This window comes from Euprymna scolopes, chromosome 46 (assembly GCF_053919585.1).
Source record: "Euprymna scolopes isolate OS-2025 chromosome 46, ASM5391958v1, whole genome shotgun sequence".
Taxonomy (NCBI): domain Eukaryota; kingdom Metazoa; phylum Mollusca; class Cephalopoda; order Sepiida; family Sepiolidae; genus Euprymna; species Euprymna scolopes.
The window spans coordinates 13,628,843-13,636,342 of record NC_136527.1 but is presented as its reverse complement, the minus strand read 5'-3'; positions in this window follow the sequence as shown (position 1 = coordinate 13,636,342).

Below are 7,500 nucleotides of genomic sequence, written 5' to 3'. Positions count from 1 at the left end.
GGCCAAAATCGGTTAAGATCAATGGAAGTGGTAAAATATTTTCTCTCTAATAAATTCCTCCTCCCCCTGCCACCACTTAACACCGTTTGGGGATCGTTCACAAGGAACAGTTGAGAAGAGAACACCGGTTTGGCTTCGTAGTTCTTCCATGTGAAGTTATTTAAAATCACTAAACTAAGCTGCAGTGCTCTGTGGCGTAGTGGTTAGCGTGCTGGACAATTCACATTATATTTTCACGTTCGCGCCGACCTACCGTAGTGGTTTTTTTTTTTTTTTTTTTTTCCTAAACAACTGGAATGGACTTTTCTTGGTGGCCAAACTGTTAACGTTGCAGATGTTTTCTTTTTTTTTTTTCACACTTTATTTTCCTACTTTTACTCATAAAACTCCCCCCCCCCGTCCCGGAAACAAACACTCGGGCAACGCCGGGTAACCCCGCTAGTATATATATATATATAATGTATAATATATATATAGAATATGTATATAATATATATAATATATATATATAATATATATATAATATCTATCTATCTATCTATCTATCTATCTATCTATCTATATATATATATATATATATATATATATACATATATATATATATATTGATTTAAAGGTTATGAGGGTTTTTTGAAACATGAAAAACGATATTACTTTTTGTATTTAATATTTTTATTGCCATTTTATTTATATTTCAAGCTGACCCCCGCTCTTGGTCACAAAAGTATCGAATATATATATATATATATATATATATATATATATATATATATATATATATATACTTATTCATTGTTAAATAAACATGTTTACATCCCGCTGCTACAAACAGCCATTTGTTTCAATCAAACAACAGATATCATCAGGTAGCGACTTGACTATTCAAATGTTCAATGAATAATGGATTTTTTTAGGTAGGAACTCTTTAAAGGTTGGAGTTAAAAAACCTTAAAACACAGAACTTTAATTATTAGATGTAAAGAGGGAGGGGAAATCTAAAGAAACCTAATAAAAAATAATGGAGAGAGAATGATGAGGAAGAGAAAAAAGAAATAGAGAAAAAAATATATAGAGAGAAAAAACTAAAGAAAAAACCAATATAAAGGGTTATTATAAAAAGCAAGGGCTAGAAGAAAAAAAAAGAGAGACTGATGAGAGATAGTTAAAGAGAGAAAGAGTGAAAGTAAGAATTAATAGGAAGGGAAGTTTAGAAAGTTAAGAGAATAGAGAAAAAGAGAAAAAGAATTGCGTGTCACCTAATTTATGGACAATTATACATTACAATGACAAGACGCGTTATTACAACAACACAAACAAAAAACACAATCTTAGCGTTAAAAGCGTACATGTCAAAAGTGACAGCGAATGTAAGCAACCAACATATTTATCATCTCACATACGTCCACGAGTAATATCAACGCAGTTTAAACATACGTCTACCATTAATAAGCTCTTTATACTCAATAATTTTTTTAAATATTGTTTTATCATTATTTTTATATATTTATTTAAATAAACCGTGAAAACTTTAAATTTATATTACTATTTTTTTCTTAACGTTTGTATATATAAAAATAAAAGAATGTATCCTAAATTTTTTAGTCAAAATGATTTCTACAAGATTAATCTTTAATAAATTAATTAAAAATAAATATTTCACCAAAACAATTAATCGTATATGAATTAATTGAAAATAAATACTTTACTTAAAAAATACTGTTTAAAAAATTAATTCAAAATAAATATTTAAACAAAACAATTAATCTTTAATAAATTAATTCAAAATAAATATTTTACTAAAACAATTACTATTTAATGAATTAACTGAACATAAATATTTTACTAAAAAAATTAATCTTATATAAATTAATTGAAAATACATATTTTACTAAATAAATTAATCTTTAATAAATTAATTGAAAACAAATATTTCACTAAAACTATTAATCTTTAATAAATTAATTGAAAATACATATTTCACCAAAACAATTAATCTTTAATAAATTAATTGAAAACAAATATTTCACTAAAACCATTAATCTTATATAAATTAATTGAAAATAAATATTTTACTCAAACAATTACTATTTAATAAATTAATTCAAAATAAATATTTTACGAAAACAATTAATCTTATATAAATTAATTGAAAATAAATATTTTACTTCAAAAATTACTCTTTAATAAATTAATTCAAAATAAATATTTTACTAAAACAATTAATCTTATATAGATTAATTGAAAATAAATATTTTACTTCAAAAATTACTCTTTAATAAATTAATTGGAAATAAATATTTTACTAAAACAATTCATCTTTAAAAAAATAATTGAAAATAAATATTATTCTAAAACAATTAATCTTTAATAAATTACTTGAAAATAAATATTTTACTTAAACAATTAATCTTTAATAAATTAATTCAAAATAAATATTTTACTAAAACAATTACTCTTTAATAAATTAATTGAAAATAAATGTTTTACTAAAACAATTTAACTTCAATAAATTAATTGAAAATAAATATTTTACTAAAACAATTTATCTTTAATGAATTAATTGAAAATAAACATTTTACTAAAACAATTACTCTTTAATAAATTAATTGAAAATAAATATTTTACTAAAACAATTCATCTTTAAAAAAAGAATTGAAAATAAATATTATTCTAAAACAATTAATCTTTAATAAATTACTTGAAAATGAATATTTTACTAAAACAATTGCTCTTTAATAAATTAATTCAAAATAAATATTTTACTAAAACAATTAATCTTTAATAAATTAATTGAAAATAAACATTTTACTAAAACAATTAATCTTCAATAAATTAATTGAAAAAGAAGGGAGGCAATTCAAACTCTTTTCTCCAGGCTAGCAACCGGCCACAGAGCTCTGTTGTCATGGAAATCGAAGCGCTTCTCATCCGTAAGCAAACTATTCCGAACAGAATCGTAAACAAGTTATTTCAGGATCCTTTTGTTTGTCTGGTTCAGGCTAGCATATATTTATCGTTCAACTAGCTGGCAGCCTGGCGTTGCCCGATCGTAAAATCTTAATATTTATACGATATTATGTTTGTTATTTTTTTGTCCCGCTTATATATTTTTGTTCCGAGTTACTGCTTTCTTGTAATAAATAATTTTACTAAGAATTCTTCTTAAGTTGCGGTTTCGATTATAGGTGAAGGAACTCGACTTATATATATATATATATATATATATATATATATATATATATATATATATATATATATATTGTGTATATTTGTGCAGCATTTTCTCATTTAGACAAATATTATTGAATAGCACGGAATTATTCTGTTTTACAATTTTCCTTTTTATCTTCTCCAATCTCCGAATAGTCCTTTTTGTGTTCTCGAAATTGTATATGTTGGATCCATAATCGCGAGCGCTTTCGACAGAAGTACTTCTATCAACCTCAGGCATATTGTAGAAATAAATGTAGGGATTGTTTTTTAATTTACTTATATATACATTTTTTCCTAGTCACGTGGTAATTTGTTACAAGTTAGGTGGGCGGACTTTTTTCTTTGTCTTTTTTTTTTTACATATATCAAACACATTTATATATACAAACACATATATACATATTCAAAAATATATCCCAAACATTTCAAAACGTTCCGGCTGCACTCATAATTAATATTATTTATTTGAGGCTTCTTTGTTTTAATGTACAATGCTTCGAGCATTCTTAGCCTATTTACATTTCTCTCACTCTGCAATACTCTTGTATTTTCTACCATAATTCTTCGAAATTCCGAATGGTGGCAGCCATGTCCCTTCAAATGTTGTGATATGGAGCTAGAGTCAGAGAGGTGGAGAGTCAATCTTCGCGACAATGTGTTAATTGTTGAACCAACGTAGCTACTAATATTGGAGATACACTCTTCTATTGGGCAGCTAAATTTTTAAACTACATTGGTATTTTCCAACAGGTCATTTGTTTGCGAAATGTTTTTTTTTCTAACACATTGTCGCGAAGATTGACTCGCCACCTCTGACTCTAGCTCCATATCACAACATTTGAAGGGACATGGCTGCGAGAGAGAGAGAGAGAGAGAGAGAGAGAGAGAGAGAGAGAGAGAGAGAGAGAGAGAGAAAACATTATTTTTAGAATTTAAGTAAATATCTATTACAACGCCATATGATCCTGGTCGATTGTTATTAGTTTTATTTTTTAAATATTATGGCGAAGAATATATTCAGAAAAGAATGTTTTAATAGAAAGGAACGTTAGAAAACAAGATTCGCCCATGGGGGAATTTTAGCTCACACAGAATTCTTAGATAAAGAAAACACAGAAAATTTGCAGTTTGATCATGTGGGTGGCGATGTAATTAGATGGAGAAAGAATTTAGATGACACGTAGGTTTTAGTTGAGGGACGACACAGTTGAGATTGAGGTTTGCTAACGGCAGGATCGAAAGAGATTTCCCAGCGTCCGGGAGCCAGGGTACGTGAGATTACCGAGGTGTAGCTGCCGTAAACTCTAAGCGTGAAATAAACGTGTGTACATAAAAGAGATAGTTCGTGTTTCGATATCTTCCAAAACGAAACGAAGCAATCCGAGCAACATGTCAGAACCATGAAAGAGAGAGAGAGAGAGAGAGAGAGAGAGAGAGAGAGAGAGAGAGAGAGAGAGAGTGGAGGAAACGTAAAAGAAAAAGAAATGAAGAATGTTGCAAGCCTATCTTTGTTTTATCGTTATTTCCATCGCAAGTGCTCGTCTGAACTCCAATCTCTGGCCCCCCTTGCCAATCTTTCACGGAAAACACCCGTCTAGCTGAATCCACTGTCAAAAATTTTCCCCACTCTTTATCTATGCCTAAATCAAAACGTAGATTCCATGAACAAAGTTTCTTTCTTAGAACAGCGCGCCTGTGGAACTCTGTTCCGTCTGCCTGCTTCTCACCTGACTACAACCTGGATGTCTTCAAGTCCAACGTAAACAAATTCCTAATGAACCGCCCGCTTAAGTAAACACTTCATTAAATCTCCACACTAACGTAATGTACTTGCAATAACCCTTATCCATGAGTGGTTTCCGGGCCTTGATAAGTGGTGACCACCTTGTAAAAAGAAATGAAGAAGGTATGTGTTTCCGTATGTCAACCCCAGAAATGCTTATTCGTCACTCACTTTATGTTAATTGTCCCATTGTTGAACTGTTGGTAAATGTCTTAAAACCAACACACAACGAACATTTCTAGACGATCATATTTATCAATATGTAATCGGCATTGCTTTTATATTTTATATTAAAGATATAATTTTAAAATTATTTTTGGGTGATGGGGGTATTCTTCTGATTATTTTAACATTTGTTGACAAAAAATAATTTGTAATTTTTCTTGAACATTTTTTTCTGTACTTTCACCTAACAATTTACGGTTTTTATAAAAAGTATTCATCTTTTCTAATAAATAAAAACAACTTCTGTTTACAAAATCCCGAAAAAAACTTTACTGCCAAAAAAAAAAAAACAAGGCGTAAGTTTCCTTGCAAAAAAAAAGTGCTTTCACCTAATGATATATGGTAAAAAAAAGAACATTTTTTGTGGGGGGAAAAACGTAAAAAAAAATGAAGAAGGTATGTGTTCCCGTTTGTTAATGTAACACCCAGAAATGGTTACGTTGTCAAATTGTTTTCTTAAAAAAAACAAAAAACAAGACGTAAGTTTCCTTGCAAAAAAAAGTGTACTTTCACCTAATAATATACGGTAAAAAAAATTCATTTTTTTTGTGGGGGAAAAAACGTCAAAAAAAATGAAGAAGGTATGTGTTCCTGTTTGTTAATGTAACCCCCAGAAATGGCTACGTTGTCAAATTGTTGGAGTTTTGCTGAATGTCTTAAACCAAACACACGACGAACATATAAATCAATATGTAACCGCATACATTATAATACACGTACACACACATACACACACATACACACACAAAGTCACACGTTATATAGAACCCTATATAACACTATTAGCAGGAAGACCCGACGTTGCCTGGGATTGATTGAGGATCAACAATTTCACACTTACATATTTTTATTGTCATCGAAATCCAATTACACTGTAGAGAAATTGTTGTTAATTTTCTAGATTTATTTTAATATATAATGGCTTTAATTAAGGTTTAAAATTCAAAAGTCAAGCATCATGCTTCAGTCGTGCTCTAAACAGAAACATTTATTTTAAACGCGCCCCTGTCATATAAATAAACCTAATGTTGATTTTATATGCCGGACGTAAAACGCACTTGTGATGTTAATATATATACAGAATCTCTTTGAAATCTTCAGTGGTAACTTTTTTGTCGAGAGGATCACTATGCTACGTTGGATTAATTCTGTAATGAATCGACTAAGGGAGATAACTCCTAATTTACTAAATTCGGGTTTGTATTACTGTACACATAGATTCGAAAAAGTTGTCAAAAATAAATATATAACAAATAAATGTTATCAAAGGCAAGATAAGTTACTTTTTAACCAAACTGGATATATTTTTCGTGTTTTTAATCAATGCAACATGTTTATTCAGCTCGAAAACCATACAGTGTTTACCGATGTATTGCAAAATTCAAAATGGCGTCCGACTCTCTTTAACACGGTAAGTTGTGGAAAAGGTGTTATAAATAAAAAGCTAGACAAAATACTATTAAAACCCCGCCGAATATATGTTAACCTATGTCACAGTAACATATATTGAGCGGGTTTTTAATAGTATTTTGTCTAGTTTTTTATTTATAATACATTTTCCACAACTTACCGTGTTAGAGAGAGAGTCAGGCGCCATCTTGAATTTTTCAATAAATCGGTAAACACTGTATGGTTTTCGAGCTGAATAAACACGTTACATTGAATAAAAACACAAAAATATATTCAGTTTGGTAGAAAAGTAACTTATCTTGCCTTTGATAACATTTATTTGTTATATATTTGTTCTTTGACAACTTTTTCGAATCTATGTGTACAGTAATACAAACCCAAAATTTTTTAAACATAATAACACTATTTTCAGTGTGGAATGATACAATTATCGCCCTAGCAAAAATGACATTTGCCAACATCCTCAAAATGCATCGCTGGTTTGCCACGAACAACAGGGAGGTGTCCAGGGGGATGAAAACAGTCTCCGGCCACGGTTATGGTTTTTGGTGTGGTTAGAATAACATAATGCCTCCTCACATCTTGTCGGCTTGAAAGTCAACACTAAAGTATACCTGAATGTGGTGATCCCCTGGTGCAATCAGGTAGCTTCTGACAGATCCTGGGTGTGGCAGCAGGACTCGGCGCCAGCCCACAAGTCCAAAGAGACCCAGGTCTAGCTTCAAAAAGCGTGTTACGACTTTGTACCCTTCCCTCACTGGCTTCCTACTGCCCCGACTTGAACCCGCTGGACTACTTTGTTTGGTCATATGTTGAGAACATCACCAACCTGACTTCCCACAACACCAAAACCAGCCTGATCGCCGCCA